This window comes from Taudactylus pleione, unplaced genomic scaffold (genome assembly GCF_031769625.1).
Source record: "Taudactylus pleione unplaced genomic scaffold, aTauple2 ptg000969l, whole genome shotgun sequence".
NCBI classification, from domain to species: domain Eukaryota; kingdom Metazoa; phylum Chordata; class Amphibia; order Anura; family Myobatrachidae; genus Taudactylus; species Taudactylus pleione.
In genome coordinates this window covers 2,213,189-2,232,751 of record NW_028285370.1, presented here as the reverse complement: position 1 = coordinate 2,232,751, position 19,563 = coordinate 2,213,189, and the positions used below count along the sequence as shown (strand labels likewise).

Here is a 19,563-nt window from a genome sequence, read left to right as displayed (position 1 = left end):
GAAAGAACGCACCGGAGACCTCAGCAACACCAAAAGACCCAGAAGACCACGGAAAACAACTGTGGTGGATGACAGAAATATTATTTCCCTGGTGAAGAAAAACCCCTTCACAACAGTTGGCCAAATCAAGAACACTCTCCAGGAGGTAGGTGTATATGTGTCAAAGTCAACAATCAAGAGAAGAATTCACAAGAGTGAATATAGAGGGTTCACCACAAGATGTAAACCATTGGTGAGCCACAAAAACAGGAAGACCAGATTAGAGTTTGCCAAACAACATCTAAAAAAGCCATTACAGTTCTGGAACAACATCCTATGGAGAGATGAGACAAAGATCAACTTGTACCAGACTGATGGGAAGAGAAGAGTATGGAGAAGGAAAGGAACTGCTCATGATCCAAAACATACCACCTCATCAGTGAAGCATGGTGGTGGTAATGTCATGGCGTGGGCATGTATGGCTGCCAATGGAACTGGTTCACTTGTATTTATTTGTATTTATTGATGATGTGACTGCTGATAAAAGCAGCAGAATGAATTCTGAAGTGTTTCGGGCAATATTATATGCTCATATTCAGTCAAATGCTTCAGAACTCATTGGACGGCGCTTTACAGTGCAGATGGACAATGACCCAAAGCATACTGCAAAAAGCAACCAAAGAGTTTTTTAAGGCTAAAAAGTGGAATGTTATGCAATGGCCAAGTCAATCCCCTGACCTGAATCCGATTGAGCATGCATTTCACTTGATGAAGACAAAACTGAAGGGAAAATGCCCCAAGAACAAGCAGTAGAGGCCTGGCAGAGCATCACCAGGGATGAAATCCAACGTCTGGTGATGTCTATGCGTTCCAGACTTCAGGCTGTAATTGCCTGCAAAGGATTTACAACAAAGTATTAAAAAGTGAAAGTTAGATTTGGGATTGTTTAGTTTGTCCCATTACTTTTGGCCCCTTAAAAAGTGGGAGGCACATATAGAAACCGTTGTAATTCCTACACCGTTCACCTGATTTGGATGTAATTACCCTCAAATTAAATCTGAAAGTCTGCAGTTAAAGCACATCTTGTTTGTTTCATTTCAAAGCCATTGTGGTGGTGAATAGAGGCCAAAATAAGAAAATTCTGTCAATGTCCCAATATTTACACACCTGACTGTATATGTGAGGTATAATCCCCGAAAACACCAGTTTTCAGGGGTTTACCTCAAATATTAAGTATCCCCTGTTTGTATTAAGGAGGGACCGCAGCAGGTATCTCCAATACCTGCTGTGATTCCTCCATTACCGCAGGCAGCCGCATCCCCCATTGGTTTCTATGGGGGTTGCGATGCTGCCAAATTTACCAATATCCGGAATGTGATGCATTCCCGATATTGCCCCCCTCAGCTAATGCCATCTGAAGATGGCTTTAGCCGATATAGCCTATGGGCTACACCGTACATTAATAGCCGGCGGAGAGATCAGCCGGAACCCTCCCCGGCTATAGCGGCTGTGCATGTGCGAATGCGTATCAGCCCTTACACTGGCCGGCAGCTCTCCGGAGAAATCGGAGCCCCTGTCCCTGCTTGTCCCAGACGTTACATCCGGCTGCTATGATCGCATTTTGCAATGCGATCAGGGGCAGTACTGACATGTCCTGAGCACGTTGCAAGACCGATCATTAATAAATGGGGGCCTTAGAGGCTGGTTCTGAGTTGGGAGCAAAGCAATAAAAAAAGTAACTGAGTACTTGGATAAACCATGCTGCAGTGCAAATACATGTATTATTTTTGCATGCAGGGTAAACGCTGGCTGCTTTTTTTTACACTGCAATTTAAATTTGGACACACCCCTCTCAAATCTAAATCTCGGTACACACTGTAAGATATATTGGGTGATCTTGCAATCCGCGATCGATCGCAGTGACCATCGCATAACGACCATTACATGAATTGGGTGGTCGCATCTTCCCATCTGATGCGCTGTAACGACATATTGCATCATGCGGTGGATCGTGCAGTGTGCACAGCGATGCCATATAGCGTTACATCACATTGTTGGGTCGTGACATCCATGCAGATGCGTATCTATAATGGGTGCAGGGTGTGCGGGGAACACGGGCCCCTGGATCCAGGGGAGCCACGCACCGCACACCCTGCACCCATAATGTTACTTACCTCTCCGGAGTCCCACATCGGCGCGGTGGTCCGACGCTGAAAGACAACTGGAAAATGGCCGCTGCGGCCATTTTCCCGGTGATCTGTGCAGACCCTACAGACTATGGGCACACTCTAGTGCCCAGAGTCTATAACGCAGCTCAGTGCGCTGCCGGCCGCCGGGTGGAGAGGAGGGGGCCCATGTCGGAGACTGCACACGGGCCCCCTCCTCTCTAGAAACGCCCCTGCATCCATGCGTTTTGTACCCAGCTTTATTCTTTCCACACATTGTAAATCTACCACACCTGCAACGTAATATGGTTTTGTTGAGGTGTAAAGTTACTCTTTTTTTTTTCAGCCCCTTACAAGGAGAAACCAGCGCACATAAAAAGGTGATGTAACCCATAGCAACCAATCACATTCTGTCATTTGTCTAGTGTAATTTAGTTGGTTGACATTTACTGAGAAAAGCTTTGAGGGCTGCCAGATGTAAAACCTAACATTTATAGCAAGCTCTTCGGATCCGGGAATTCTTACCGGTCGTGTTTTTAGTGTCTGGGAATTGTTTTACTCACACTTACCTGTGCCCTGTACCAGGGGCGGTTTAAGAGGAGGAGGCATACGCAGGTCTCCGGTAAGATGGCGCCTGTGCTATGTACACGGAGACTTGTCTACTGCACATGCGCAAATCTCAGGAAAATGGCAACCACGCCATTTTCCTGGTGATTTCTGTCTGCAGGGCCGGCCGACATGGGACTCCGGAGAAGTGAGTATAATTCTATGGGTGCGATATGGGCCCTGGGACCCGTGTGCACTAGACACCCTGCACCTATTATAGATTTGGCAATGCCCTGTACCTCATTGCAATATAAGCTTCAAATAATTAAGGAATGTACCCTCCTGTAAAGAAACCCTGAAATCTTGCATGTAGGATCCCAAGATGCATCCAGCTGAAAACATTTGCGCTAGGCGTATGTCAGGAATACAAGTGTGTAAACTTATATACTTTCCTGTAGTAGCCTAAACGCAAAGGTCACGTATAGACGGCCACTACTGATCTAATATAGCCAGGACCATAATGATTTTACTGCTATTAGCTAGGGGAATGTCAATGTTGCAGTTAAGTGAATGAACCATTGCTGTATTCAGCCAACATGCCTCTCCAGGCCTTAGGGCAGTAATTTTCAACTTTTTTCAACTCACTGCACATTCGAACAAGGTTTACATTTCGAAGGCACGCCACAGGGGCGTTTCTAGAGAGGAGGGGGCCCGTGTGCAGAACCGGGCCCCTCCTCTCCGCCCAGCGGCCGGCGGCGCACTGGGCTGTGCGCGGCCAGCACCGGAGTTATAGACTCTGGGCACTACCAGAGTCTACAGTGTATGTACAGGTCACCGGGAAAATGGCCGTGGCAGCCATTTTCCCTGTACTGCGCATGCGCAAACAACGGGAAAATGGCCGCCGTGGCCATTTTCCAGTTGTTTTTCAGCGCCGGACCACCACGCCGACGTGGGACTCCGGAGAGGTAAGTAACATTATGGGTGCAGCCATTATAGATACGCCCCTGGCACACCATTAGTCCCTCATGGAGAAAAAACACACACATTGGCCTCCACGGGAAAAAGCACTCACAAATTGGCCCACCGCAGGAAAAAGAACAGGCATTGGCCCCCACAGAAAAACAAACACACACATTTGTCCCCCACAGAAAAAACATTAAACACAATAGCACCCACTGAACAAAAACAACCTCATCGGGCCCCACAGAAAAATAAATAAAACACAATGGCCCCTCTGAACAAAAACAACCACATTGGGCCCCACAGAAAAATAAATAAAACACAATGGCCCCACAGAGAAAAATATAAAACAAAATGGTCCCCACAGAAAGAAAACAAACACACACACATTGCCCCCCACAGAAAAAATAAAACACAATGGACCCACAGAACAAAAACAAACACATGGGGCCCTACAGAGAAAAAAGAAAAACACAATGGCCCCACAGAAGAAAAAAAAAATGGTCCCCACAGAAAGAATAAAAAACACACACACATTGGCCCCCACAGAAAAAAACAATCACATTGGTTGGCTCCCACAGAGAAAAAAAACACAATGGCCCCCACAACAAAAACAAACACATTTGGCCCCACAGAGTAAAAATAAAACACAATGGCCCGACAGAAAAAAAATAAAAAAACGAAATGGTCCCCACAGAAAGAAAACTAACACACACATTGGTCCCCACAGTAAAAAAAACAATCACATTGGCTGGCCCCCACAGAAAAAATAAAACAAACAATCACATTGCTCCCCAAAACAAAACAAAAAAAAATATCACATTGGCCCTCGCAGAAAAAAATAAAATAACCAGCTGAGAAGGCTCACTGTCGTCCCTGTCCTGTCCCTCATCGGCTGGGGTTGCTCAGTCACATTCAGTGACTGAGCACACAGTGCAGCGCTGGGAGCAGCGTGCAGGCAGGGGGGTAAGTGGACCTAGGGCCAGCCCTGACATAAACGTATGATAATGCACTTTTCATGTACATGCACAGTGTGGATTTGCGGCATATGAGTGTCCCGGAATTTTACTTCACAATGATGGGGGCCCTAAGTAAAGTCGCTAGTTGTCTGCATAATGCGCCAGTTACTCGGACTCCTTGCGCCAGAGAATAAAAGCAGTTTTTTTACTGGATGGATCTGCTGAGAGCTGGCACAATTATGAAATCCCTATTGTCCTGAACAGATTCATGTCCCGGCCGCAGCTCCTCCCTGGCAGTGCCCCCAACCAGAGATAATATTTAGTAGATGTTGACAGCTTCAGTAGGAAAACATGTTGCTTAATGCCAGCTGAAGATGTCAATTAAACCAGTTATTGCTGCTTGGCTAGATCTCACCCACGCACTAATGAATACTTGTAAAGGATTAGCGCTGCCTGCTCCAAGGATTCTCTGTTATCTGCCCTGATCGTTGCTGCCTGGTGCCAGCTGCAGATTACATGAACGAGAGATGCTTTAACATGTCTGCTCATCAGTCAAGTGAATGACATATGGCTCGGTCTCCTCCACACTGTGGCCAACAGCAGGTTATAGTAGGAACAGAGTGGCGACGGACCCCCTCCCACATTATAGGGGGAGACTAAAGCTGGCCACACACTAGACCAACTTACATCCAACCAGCCAACTTGTTGATTGGTTGGAATGAAAATCTGGTAACGTATGGGAGTAAATAATGATCAGCAATTTGCTCCTAAATGCCAGAAAACAGATGAAAATGGTAATTCAAACAAGTTTGTTAAATGTTTGATCTAAACTATTTGGGCCTGATTCAGACCCACTCGCGAGCGGCTGTCCGCTCGCAAGTGGGTCGATGTTATGGACTGAGCATGCGCATGACGGAGGGAGCTCCGTCGTGCGCATGCGCCAGACGCGACGAGCGAAGGAAAGTCCTTCGCTCGTTGTGTCCGATCAAAGGGGGCGTGCTGTCAATGTTGATTGACAGCACGCCCCCTATGGTGGGCGTGCCTCCCTGACGGGGGCGTTCCCACGGGAACGCCTCCTGTCAGAAGCCGGCCCACTGACATCACTAGTGATGTCAGTGGGAGTGATTTTGGCTCTGATAGAGCCAAAATCACTCCGGAGCTTGCGGTTGAAAACCTCAACCGCAGGCTCCGGCTCGCAAATTCGATGGTCGCGATGGTCACAATGCACGCTCGTATAGCCTGTGGATGGTGACCCACAGCTATACGAGCGTCCAGGAGGACGCTCCATGAAAATGGAGCCCGGCCCTCATTCAGAGCGTGCGCTCTGCTCAGAGCGTACGGCTCTGAATGAGGGCCTTGTTCAAACAGTTTTGGTCCATTTTCCAGCGTTTGGGAGCAAATTGCTGATTCCATTCCTTACCAGATTTTCATTCCAACCAATCAACAAGTTGGCTGGTTGGATGTAAGTTGGTCTAGTGTGTGGCCAGCTTTACTTACAGGGAGACCTACTGCGGCGTTCCACACCAGTGGGGTCAGCATAGAAGCCCTCTACCCGTCTGCTGCATACTCTCACTTCTTCCTTGGGTGCATGGTTGTCATATAGACCTACTGACAGTGGCCCAAATCTCCTGTGGCCCCATCGTATTGGAATGTGCATGTTGTGTATACGTAGCAAGCATTCTGCAGGTGAACTGGGGATATACTGCAGGTAAAGTGGGGATATACTGCAGGTAATATAGGGATATATTGTGAGTATGTTTTTTATGAACAATCTTTAAAATCCTTACAATGACACAATATAATGCACAGTTGGTGCCAAGAAATATAAACTACTGCAAATAATATCATTATAATCATTCTGATGTCATCACTTGTAATCAGAGAGTTCTGATGTTATCACTCCAGTGTTCATCAGAAAAGCTTGTGTATCATTTATAAAGAATAAAGAAGTCACTATGGAGATTAGAGGTTTGTATAAAAGCAAATAATAATAATAATAATAATATCTATGTGAATCACAGTAAGGGGTGCAATGACCTATATCGAATGTTAGTATTCAGCAACAGTATTGTATTACAGTAACTATAATGGCTGCAGGGTAAGCGGTGCACATGGGCCCCTGCGTGGAGGGGGCCCATACCACAATCCTTGCACCCACTAAACTTACTTACCTTGCATTCTGTTCACAGAGATATCCACGTGTGCGATAGACTATGACACAACATATGACCCATGCCCGGTGGTTAGAATCCCGACAGCGGCATCCCGGCAGAGGAGGAAATCCCGATCGTCCAAGGTAAGTATTGTCTAACCTAATTCTACCCCTTAACCCTTAGGGGTGCCTAACCCTAACGTTCCCCACAGTGCCTAACCCTAATCCCCCCTCTAAGTGCCTAAACCTAACCCCACCTTCCCCGCTGCCTAAACCTAAGTTCCCCTAACCTACCCCTAGCCTAAACCTAACCTCCTGGGGGGTGCCTAACCCTAACCTACCCCCCTAGTGCCTAACCCTAATCCCCCCTCTAAGTGCCTAAACCTCACCTCCTGGGGGGCGCCTAACCCTAACCTCCCCCCCTAGTGCCTAACCCTAATCCCCCCTCTATGTGCCTAAACCTAACCCGGGAGGGTGCCTAACCCTAACCACCCTTCCCCTAGCCTAAACCTAACCTCCTGGGGGTGCCTAACCCTAAGTCCCCCCCGGGAACCCTAAACCTAACCCAAACCCCCCCCCCCCCCGCGCGCGGCTATCCGTGCCCGGCATCCCTGCGATCAGGATGCCGGGCACCGGTCTCCCGGCGTCGGTAGAATGACTAGATTTAGACACCTGTCATTTAACCCTCGCTGGGATTAAGCAGTCGGGAAGCCGGCTGTCGGGATTAGGTCCGCCGGCTTCCCGACTGCAGACCGTCATGTACTCTCTCAGCAATGTAGGAAATAAATTCTCCCCAGAGAATGCAGAGAATTCTGTGCAGAGAATTCTTTTTAATAATTATACCTTTTGGAATATCCAGGATATTTCTTCCCATCACAAAAGTGGGCTTATAACTTCAGCACAACACCGCGTGTACCAATAATACATCAATTAGAAGAAAATGAAACTAAAATGCTATGAAAAGTTTTACTGTGACTTTTCACTACTCGATAATACACAACTATGGATATCTACTTTTAAAAAGTGGGTTTATAGTGGAAGCAGTAGCTAGGGAGGTGCGACCAGTGCCATGGCACAGGGCACCACAGGGCAGGGGGCGCTGTTTGGGCCTGTCAATTTTCCTGTTTATTGTCATTCTCACTTGTAGCTTCCTTTTCTTTTATCCGTAACATCTCCTGGCCTCCCCTATCTCTTCCCTGGCCCTTCCCCATGAGGCCATGCCCCTTTTTTGGGTGCGCTATCTTATGTCCCTATTTAAAAAAATGGGGGGGGCAATGCTCTCTCTGGCACAGGGCACCAAAAAGTCTAGTTACGGCACTGAGTGGAAGTAAACGCTGCAAGGGGTAAATTTACTAACGTGCAGGTTTTTAGAATTGGAGATGTTGCCCATAGCAACCAATCAGATTGTACTTAACACCTATCTTGCACCCTCTAGACGATAATAGCTAGAATCTGATTGGTTGCTATGGGCAACATCTCCAATGCTAAAATCCTGCACTTTAGTAACTATACCCCCAAAAGTGTTTTGAGATGTTGCATGGGAGAGTAAACTGTAGTAACATAACTTCCGTGCATGTCAGAACAGTTCTGCTTACTTTGTAAATAATTCACGTGTTGCTCACTACAGTCTGTCATATTTATGCGAAAGATCCGTCTACATCCCAAGAAGTCTCCTACTTATATCAATAAATAAAAAGCTGCAGCAATCTTACAGCAAACCTGTTTTGTTGCTATACATATTAATTAATAAACAACAAGTACAAATGTTACAATGATATAATTGTCCTATTTCTCATTATACAATACAGGCCCACTCACTTTTAGAGAGCTCAGCATGGACGCACCCAGCCACATATAATAATCATATAGTAATGTACGATTGGTGTAATGTTGGCGAATGACGAATGACTTGTGTGAATCAAATGAAAATCTGAAACAAATAATCTAGAATTACAAATAAGAGGTTTGAGAATAAAAACATGTTATAACCAAGCAATAAAGCTAAGGTCTGTCACGTTTCGTGTTCCACATTATTTTTAGAGTTACTAGCTTGGATCTTAGTGTTGCAACAAAACAGACCAGCAATGAAAAAAGTGTTGTATTGTACAGTGTGTGATTTGTAGCATGATTCAATTCGTACATGAAATTATAACCTATGTGTCATTTACTTGTTGCAGAATATCTCGTGTAAGTGCGTATCACTATTGTTCCTGCTACCTGTGTCGGCTTGTACTAGTCGTTCCCAGGTCATGGCGAGATCACTTTAAATGGCAATTATAATATTATCATTCAAAATATGACCAAAAGCATATAAGCAAAAACACCCTCAGTGAACTCCCATATATACCCATAATCCTTCTGCTCAGTGCCATTAATAACTCTACTGTACAGTATATCTCATTGTATGGCAAGCGTGACGCGCTGACAATGGCAGGTGCTTTATTTTAGGGGAAATTTGACTGAGTGGATTACTACGAAATGACATTGTTAGTTTATAGGTTAAATATGGGGCAACGGGCATGAATGGTGTTTCTATAACAAATTATATTCTGGAACTAGGTTCCCTTGTGGAGAATATGGGGCCTATTCATTAAACCTAAAAATTCTCTAGAGATAATTAGGTTTAGAACTCGCATGGAGTTCTAGCTAATTATAGGTGGAATTCATCATTCCACCTCTCCATAAGTATCTATTCTGAAAAGCTGCCATTTCTGCGATGACAGCTTTTCGGGAAATAGATACTTTTCCCTGCCTACACTACCTTATCGCATCTGGAAACAGTGCTGCGCATGCGCTGTTACATCTGTAAAACCAGCGCATGCGCAGCACTGCCTACAGATGCGGTAAGTTTGTGTACCCCCCCAACCCCCCTCCGCTCACCTACCCCCCCCCCCACCCCGACTTACCTGTCCGCGCAGCAGCCTCCGGCTCCGTCCTGCTGGTCTGTCATGTGGTTTCCCAGCAGACCACATGACAGATTAGAGTAAAAAAAAAAAAATTTTTTTTCTCTAAACTTTCTTGTGCTCTGCTGGGGAGCACACATGTCCGACCAGCCTCCGGAGCCTGAGGACGGAGCAGAGCACCGGAGGGACTCGTCGGGGGACCTGCACACGCGGATACAGGTAAGTCGATTCTGCTATTCGCCACCTCACAGTGGCGAATAGTAACTGCATCAAATTCCGAAAATTCATAATTTTCGGAATTTGATGAATACCACAATTTCCACATCCCCATACTAATGTATGGGGAGTGTGGAAATTAACGCAGGGGAGCTTAGCAAGGAGATATCTGTGATATCTCCTGTGCTAAGTCTGTTCATGAATACCAAAATAACGTTATTTAAGGAAAATGTCCTTAAAAACGTTATTTTAGTGTTGATGAATAGGCCCCATAATCAGCATGTATCTGTGAGAGTTAAGAAGCCATCGACTGGGCGAGGGTAGATAAGATGGTCTGATAATCGGAATGACCCAGCGGAATCAGCTGAACGACGCCTGTTTGGGAAGAACAGTGAGGTCTGATACCCAAATGATCCAGTCCATTTTTTCAGAAGTTTTCAGACTGGTAACAATTATCGTTCAGATTCATACACTGAACAATAATGGTTCGTTTCATCGGCTGATCAGAATGATTATCGTTCAGCGTTTGGCCAGTTTTGGAATAGAACAATTTTGATGTTGTATACATTAAAAGGTTACCGTTCATCTTTGAGTTGTTCGCTACTTATATCAAAGGATTCATATTGCCCCATTTTTCTCTACTTTGAAGAGTTCTGTGAAACTTTAGAATTATTATGGACTCTGGGCCTGATTCAGACCCGGTCGAAAGCGCTGAGCGCTCGCAACCGGGTCGATGGTGGCCCACAGTGCATGCGCACGACGGAGCCGGCTCCGTCATGCGCATGCGCGAGACCCGGCTAGCAACGGGCAATCCGTCGCTCCGGGTCTCGCACCAAAGGGGGCGAGCTGTCGATGTTGAGTGACAGCTCGCCCCCTTTGGTGGGCGGGCCAGGGGGGTGGCTGCCCAAACGGAGGCGTTCCCATGACAACGCCTGCCATTTGGCAAGTGATGTCAGTGGAGAGCTTCCGACTCTGTTAGAGCCGAAAGCTCTCTGGGGCTTGCGATGAACGAGACCCTACCACAAGGGTCTCGTCGCAAGCCCACAGCTATAGCGAGCGGCCATGATGATGGTCGCGATGGTCAAGACCATCGCGACCATCATCATGGCCACTCGCTATAGCTGTGGGTGGTTACCCACAGCTATGCGAGCGCCCGAGATGCCGCTCCAAAAACAAAAAAAGCCCAGCCCTGATTCAGAGCGAGCGCTCTGTCAGAGCGACCAGGTCTGAATCAGGCCCTCTGCACAATCTGCAATATCAGCATCCTAATCAGGCATGATTGTAAATGTGGTCTGAAGGTGGCTATTGTCATCCCACAGGCTCCAATGGGGACTGGCTCAGCAAATCTTGTCCAGACTCAGGGTCCAATTCAGCAAGGATCGTAACTGCTAATACGCACGCAATCGGCCGATTGTTGCGTACTGCTCATGCGTATGCATCGCATTCAGTCTTAGTGATCCCTGAGGGAACTGTAAATTGAAGAACTACAATGCAGACCCATCGTAGAGTGATTGATAGGAAGTAACATTAGCGGCTGCTCATTGGCTGGGACCCACGTGGAGGAGCCGCTCATTGGCTAAGCTTACGTGGGTTCCAGCCAATGAGCGGCCGCTAATGTTAGCCACCGCTGATTGGCCGGCGGCCCGGGACTGAAGTCAACTCGTTCCCACGAGCAGACAATAGCACAGTGTAACAGCATGCAGAAGCATGTTGTTACACTGTATCCGGAGCCCGTATTGGATTTCTGCGGAGAACATCGATGGACGTAAAGGTGAGTATTGGATTTTTTTTAACAGGTAATTCGATGAGATATTTTACATTGACAAGGGGACATCAACATCTGGAAACAGGTGAGTATGTGTAAGTGTGTTTATGGATGCAATAAAGCTTTATTTTCGCGGTGTGTTGTGTCCATTTATATAGAGTTTGTAGAACTGTTATCTCAACACTGAGATATAAACAATGTTGGTTATTTTTCCTGACGTATTTGTCTTGCAGCTGGGGACTCCATGGCCCTGGCTGCTGCATGTCTTGCAGCATCAGCAGAGTGGCGAGCTAGCCTTGCAGTGAGGGAATCTCTCTCTCTCGAGTGGCTTCTTGGTTCTCTTGTTGAGGTGCCAAGCGTGCTTGTACTTCTTGCCTCTCTTTTACTTCTAGCAGCTGTGGAGCTGTAACCCAGACTGATCGTTTGTGGCATGGCTATTCTGAAACTTAGAATTTGGTTGTGCTTTAACAGTGAATGTTGTTGAAAAGGACCACACTTTTAAAGGCTGACATGTGAAAAGAACTAAACTTAGTTTGAACGTGGTATACTAAAGGTAAAGGGGGAAAGCTTTGACAAGGGACACGGAAGTCATTCACACCTGGATAACAATGCAATTCAGGTGTAAGTGACACTGAAGGCAGGTATATTCTCTGACTCGGTTGGAATGGGGTATATTAGGAGCAGAGTGACTTACAGGAAAGAAATCAGTATAGCTTCCCAAGTCACTGCAGAACAGAAATCAGTGCAGTACAGAAATCTTTGCCAAGCAGAAGTCTCTGCAGACCAACATTGGAGACCATGGCATATGAAAATGTGCTTGGAGGAAATTAGTAACTGTCAGTGCAGGTGCAGTGTGACAGTTGATCCTCTGACTCACTGCTCTTCCATTGGAACTCTGCCTGGTACACCCCCACTGGTACATATCAGCCTGTGCCTTCGGATCAGTCCAGTTTTAGGTACTGGAAGACATCCTGAAAGAACTTGCTTAAACAAAACTTTTAAATTAGAGACTCCATGTAGAACTCCATGGTCCTGACAAACTTCAAACATAGTCAAAAACCTAATCCTGGTCAAACTACACAACCATGGCAAATTTGGTGGAGCTAGGTACAAAACTCTGGCCCTGTATAAAGAGACAGACAGACACACACACACACACACACAATCTCACTCATTATATAGATGTCCCTCCTTACAAACACATACATACTGTATTTAGTCTATGTGTTCAGTTTTGACTCTTCCATCACAACCCTTTCTTACACAGGAGTCCACTAAACTACTAATATGCTCATAATATCCTGCAATGACTACTGTAACTTCTTCTAAGCCAACCCATCTCCCCTTCAGTCTGTTCTCAGCATCACACTTTACTTCATGTCTAGTTTCCTGTGATTTTCCTCTGCGTCCTCTCCAGCATCTAAACTTTGTATCTACTGAACTAAATTACCTCCTTCCTCATTTTCTATCACCATATATCATTGATCTGATTTCAAACACAATGCCACTCAAGCTACTGAGATCCTCTCTTATAACCCTAATCATCCTTCTGAGCTACACTCCATCTACAAAACTCCCTGCCTGACCCCCAACAGAGTCCTTCAACTTCACTCCATCAGTTCAATTCCTCTGTCCATGAAATCCTCTCAGCTTTGTCACTCCATCCACCTTTTACCATCTTCATTGTTATACTTCACTCTCCCTAATCAGTCCTTGTGTCTCAGTTGCGCTGTCAATCTTTTATCAGGTTCATTCCTCCCATGATACAGGACAGATTCTTTCACCCAAGGGCCCAATCCCAGGAGCAATGCCTCATGACCCCTAACGCTTCCTCTTCTCACATAGCTCCATTTCTATGTCCCTTCCTGCCAGCACCTTAATAGGAGTATGGTTGCTGGCACAGTGTCAATGCTTCTGTGGACTATGCCAACCTGGACATAAACATAATTATACCTATTTCCAGGCATACCTTTTGCACCTAGCAAAAGATAGGTGCAAGTGCACACTGATAATCATGACTTGTAACAATCCAAACATAAACATAGGGCATGAATGGGAGCACCACAAGATGTTTGGAGCCCTACATATGGAAGAATATACACATTTTTCTCACTGCACTCAGTTTAGTAGCATATACTGCAGAAAGGAAGGCAGAGTTTGCTGTCACATTGCGCTTCCTCCTGCAGTCAGTGTATAAGGAATGCAATTACTGACAATGTGATTGGAGATGGGAAGGAAGGAGGCAGATACTTCCACTCCACTCGCAGTGTCAGGTACTATTACAGTAATTGCAGGAAGGAAGGCAGAGTTTGCTGTCACACTGCGCTTCCTCCTGCAGTCAGTGTAATAGGAATACGGTTACTGACAATGTGAGTGGAGATAGGAAGGAAGGAGGCAGATACGTTCTCTCCACTCGCAGTGTCAGTTACTATTACAGTAATTCCAGGAAGGAAGGCAGAGTTTGCTGTCACACTGCGCTTCCTCCTGCAGTCAGTGTAATAGGAATACGGTTACTGACAATGTGAGTGGAGATAGGAAGGAAGGAGGCAGATACGTTCTCTCCACTGGTAGTGTCAGTTACTATTACAGTGATTGCAGGAAGGAAGGCAGAGTTTGCTGTCACACTGCGCTGCCTCCTGCAGTCAGTGTAACAGGAATACGGTTACTGACAATGTGAGTGGAGATAGGAAGGAAGGAGGCAGATACGTTCTCTCCACTGGTAGTGTCAGCTACTATTACAGTGATTGCAGGAAGGAAGGCAGAGTTTGCTGTCACACTGCGCTTCCTCCTGCAGTCAGTGTAACAGGAATACGGTTACTGACAATGTGAGAAGGAAGGAGGCAGATACGTTCTCTCCACTCGCAGTGTCAGTTACTATTACAGTGAATTCAGGAAGGAAGGCAGAGTTTGCTATCACACTGCGCTTCCTCCTGCAGTCAGTGTAATAGGAATACGGTTACTGACAATATGAGTGGAGATAGGAAGGAAGGAGACAGATACGTTCTCTCCACTGGTAGTGTCAGTTACTATTACATTGATTGCAGGAAGGAAGGCAGAGTTTGCTATCACACTGCGCTTCCTCCTGCAGTCAGTGTAACAGGAATACGGTTACTGACAATGTGAGTGGAGATAGGAAGGAAGGAGGCAGATACGTTCTCTCCACTCGCAGTGTCAGTTACTATTACAGTGAATTCAGGAAGGAAGGCAGAGTTTGCTATCACACTGCGCTTCCTCCTGCAGTCAGTGTAATAGGAATACGGTTACTGACAATATGAGTGGAGATAGGAAGGAAGGAGACAGATACGTTCTCTCCACTGGTAGTGTCAGTTACTATTACATTGATTGCAGGAAGGAAGGCAGAGTTTGCTATCACACTGCGCTTCCTCCTGCAGTCAGTGTAATAGGAATACGGTTACTGACAATATGAGTGGAGATAGGAAGGAAGGAGGCAGATACGTTCTCTCCACTGGCAGTGTCAGTTACTTATACAGTGATTGCAGGAAGGAAGGCAGAGTTTGCTGTCACACTGCGCTTCTTCCTGCAGTCAGTGTAATAGGAATACGGTTACTGACAATGTGAGTGGAGATAGGAAGGAAGGAGGCAGATACGTTCTCTCCATTGGCAGTGTCAGTTACTGCTGCAGTGATTCCAGGAAGGAAGGCAGCGTTTGCTGTCACACTGCGCTTCCTCCTGCAGTCAGTGTAATAGGAATACGGTTACTGACAATGTGAGTGGAGATAGGAAGGAAGGAGGCAGATACGTTCTCTCCATTGGCAGTGTCAGTTACTGCTGCAGTGATTCCAGGAAGATTTGCAGAGTTTGCTGTCACACTGTGCTTCCTCCTGCAGTCAAAGCATGTGACTAGAGCATGAGAGAAATCAAGTGATTGGAGATTAAGGAGCAGCCTCCTCTCTATATTTTACACCAGTTTGAAAAATGTCCATCTGTTTGCATGTCACTACCTGTAATCTCAAATTAACAGGGGTACAGAATATGCCTAATACTTTATAAATGAATGACAATAAAGAGTAATACTGTAATTGCTGTGAGTCAATTTAGGGAGAACTCGGGACAGCCACAGACTGTCAGACTGTTTTGTTCTCCAGGTGAAGAGTTGTCACATTGGAGCGTAGGACAATGTCCTACACCATCCCCACGTCATTTCTTCCAATTTCCAGCATTAAGAAGCTCGGCCCACATACTATGGCTCAGGAGGAGAGCGGGATCAATCAGCCTTTCAGATGCTACACAAAACATGACTAATAGATTTTCTGAGACCGGTAAAAGAGGAATAGGGTGCAGTTTGTCAAAGCAAATGTTTCTTTCTATTAATACACAGAGAGGGATAGGAGGAATCCCAGCTTAGACCTGCACCTGTAGATAGCTCCATCCCTGTCCATAGCAACCAAACACAAGCAAACAGTTCTTATCACAGTCGTGCTCTACCTGACGCTGTCATGCACTGCGCACGATCAGGACAGGAAGAGAGATGTGAAGTGTGCTAGGGGTGATACATTGTATCGCTAGTGACTGTGCTTTCTTCTATATCTCCTGCTGTGATTAATACCTGTATCCAGCATCTAGAGAACTGCTTCCAGCTGCTCCCAGTGTAATCTGTAAGTAATCACAGATATGTCAAACATACTTGGCAGGTAGTGTGTAAATATATTCCATTTTCATTCACAGGTGGTATTTACATATCACTAAAAGTCAGCACTGTTTGGTGCAATGGTTAGCATCCACTGGGCAGGGTCTGAATGGCCAAATATTCTCTGTAAAGCGCTGCGGAATATGTGTGCGCTATTTAGGTAACTGTTAAAAAAATAAAACTATCACATCCCAGGAGAGGTGGAGTTAGGGGCCGATTTATCACTGACTGCATCTTAGCCCTGATAAACATATGTAGGACACGGGCTGCAATCACTTTACTTCTGGGATCGGACTCAGCAGAGTTACTGCACATGTGCCATTACACAAAATTACTTTAGTAAATAAGCCCCTAAATTGTGTCTACAACGACAGCATAGTATTAATGCCCTACCATTCCTGCCAGTCATAGCATCCCTGTTAGAACAGTGAATATGATAGTGCAGGGCCGCTCTCTTGCTAATGCAGTTTTTCTTCTGACAGAGAACGTGCTATTAATGACTCTCCTCCCTGAACTACCCATTGGAGCAGGAGATAAGCGTACATCACTTAATTTAAATTACCTGTTAAAATATCTCTTGGACAGTGTTTAATTGTCATCTAATATTGTAGAGAAAAAAAAAAGAGAGCTCATGTAAGATAATGGCCCCCATTTATTAATGATCGCACTTGCAATGCGATCTGGGCATGCCTGTACCTCCCATGATCGCATTGCAAGATGCGATCATAGCGCCGGGGTTTATTATCCGAAAGAAGCCTGTCCCTGCGATGTGCTGGAGAAATGCCGGGGCTGCCGCGCATGGGCAGGGAATTGGTATGAAATACCGCCGGCCGCATGGTTCGATTCCCGGCAGCGGCAGCCCGACATGAGCAGAGATCCCGGCAGCGGAAGCCCGACATCGCTGGAAATCCCGATCGTGGATAGGTAAGTATTGTCTAACCTAACCCCCCTAACCCTCCTTAGGGGTGCCTAACCCTAACCTCCCCCCCAAGTGCCTAACCCTAATACCCCCTCTAAGTGCCTAACCCTAACCACCCCCTTCCCCGCTGCCTAAACCTAAGTCCCCCAGGGGGTGCCTGACCCTAAATCCCCCCCGGGGTGCCTAACCCTCCCTCCCTCTAGCCTAACCCTCCCGGGGGGGTGCCTAACCCTAAGTCCCCCCCGGGAGCCCTAAACCTAACCCTCCCCCCCCGCGGCTGTCTGCTCGCGGCGCCCGGCATCACTACGATCGGGATGCCGGGCGCCGGTCTCCCGGCGTCAGGGAAATGCCAGACGTCTACATCTAGACGCCCAGCATTTCACCCTTGCCGGGATATGACAGTCGGGAAGCCGGCTGCCGGTATTTAGGCAGTCGGCTTCCCGATTGCATACCCATGGGCAGTCCTGCTGACTGCACATGTGCTGTGGCCATTTCTCGAGGAGGGTTCCGGATGAACCCTCCGCCGGCCAAATATGTTGTGTGTAGCCCATAAGTTACAGCGGCTGGCGTCATCTTCCGATGGTTGCGTCGCATCCCCCCATAGAAACCTACGGGGGATGCGGCTGCCTGCGGGAATGGAGTTATCGTAGCAAGTATCGCAAATATTTATTATGCCCCGGATTCAGGTATCGGAGATATCCGATACCTGCATCCGGGGCATAATAAATATTTGCGTTTAACCCCCAAAAACGTTTGTTTTGGGGGACATAGCCGCAAATATAAAATGATAAATGGGCCCCAATGAAGCACTACCCTTCGAAGCAAAGCTCTTTCTCTACAAATGTAGTAGTTGTCCATAGTGACTCCCTACTTCCTCACTACACCATATCAGATAACCCCATGATTTGTGAGCTATATACTCACACATATGTCTGTCACAGCTTCCTGTGCTAATTGCCAGCATTACACAGCATCTCGGCGCTGTGTAATAACATTAATTATTGTGTTGCATAAAGATTTCAGTCAGTTATACAGTAACATGACTAATGCCTGTGTGTTTGATAATCTTAAAGTTAGTTAAAAGAAGTGCGTTTGATATGCTGTAATAAATCAGGCCTGTGAGCTGGTGCCACACGGGCGGGTTGTGGTGATCAGATTTCCTGAAAGCTAGATTGCCCCATTGAGTGACATCATATGTGAATACTGGTATTTGGTCCGTAAACACATAGGGGCTCATGCAGAGGACACATGCAACTATGTATGCACAAAAATATGCTGAAGATAATGATGACAACTGTCAGCTGCTTCTAATTGGCTGATTGCGTCTAGACTCCTCCCACTGCATATAAATCATTAGTGTAGCTGCTATGTAATATGACGTTGTGACAATCTGTTCAGATTACTTCATTAATATTTGCATTTGGAAGGCGGGAACTTACTAATAAGATTCCAATTGGCTTTTAAAAGCGATGAGAGCAGATGATCTGTTTCTTTTTCAGTTGCTACGATAAGGAAAAATAAAAAAATTCAATTAAATTTCAGGTTTCTCCTAGTTATTAATTTGTTAGTACCTTTTCGTGCAATTTACCTTGTGCATCGCCATATTTTCCTCTATCAGCAGATTTTAGAAGTAAAAATTGTTTTATTTCACACAGGGGGCCTGATTCAGAGCCGGACGCTCTTTGAGAGCGCTCGCTCTGAATCAGGGCGTCCCTATTTTTTTTTAAAGACGGCCTCCTGGCCACTCGCATAGTTGTGGGTGACCATCCACAGCTTTAACGAGCGGCCAGGTGATGGTCGTGGTGGTCACGACCATCAGGGCCTGCGACGAGACCCTTGTGGTAGGGTCTCATTCCCGCAAGCCCCAGTGAGCTTTCAGCTCTAATAGAGCCGGAAGCTCACCCATTGATATCACTCGTGATGTCAGTGGGTCCGCCCCCAAACGGCAAGCGTTCCTTCGGGAATGCCTCCGTTTGGCCAGCCACCCCCCCTGCCCATCTCCAAAACGGGGCAAGCTGTCAATCACAATCGACAGCTGCCCCGCTTTGGTGCAAGACCCGTAGCGACGGAGCCCCCGTCGCTGGCCGGGTCTCGCGCATGCGCAGTGGGGGACCATGGACCCGCTTGCGAGCGCTGTGCGCTCGCGAGCGGGTCGGAATCAGGCCCAGAATCCTTCTCCCCATGCCTTGACAAGTATACTTACTAAATTTGGTGACATTTTGCCTATTATACATTATAAAAGCTGCAGACAGCTCTGAATAGGGAAACTAATTATGGACACATTGTTACACCAGGGGGATGCATAATTTATGCAGTAACCCACAAAAAGTTTTTAATAAATATGTCCTTAT

General features: G+C 46.4%; 1 long non-coding RNA gene across 1 annotated transcript; it reads right to left on the bottom strand.

Moving 5' to 3' along the window:
* Window positions 1-11,819: 11,819 nt before the first annotated feature.
* LOC148454874 (uncharacterized) lies at window positions 11,820-18,716 on the bottom strand. The gene is made up of 3 exons (XR_015874573.1): window positions 18,652-18,716; window positions 16,213-16,259; window positions 11,820-12,090 (listed from the first exon to the last, which is right to left on the bottom strand). It is a non-coding gene; the product is annotated as an uncharacterized LOC148454874 (long non-coding RNA).
* Window positions 18,717-19,563: the final 847 nt, after the last annotated feature.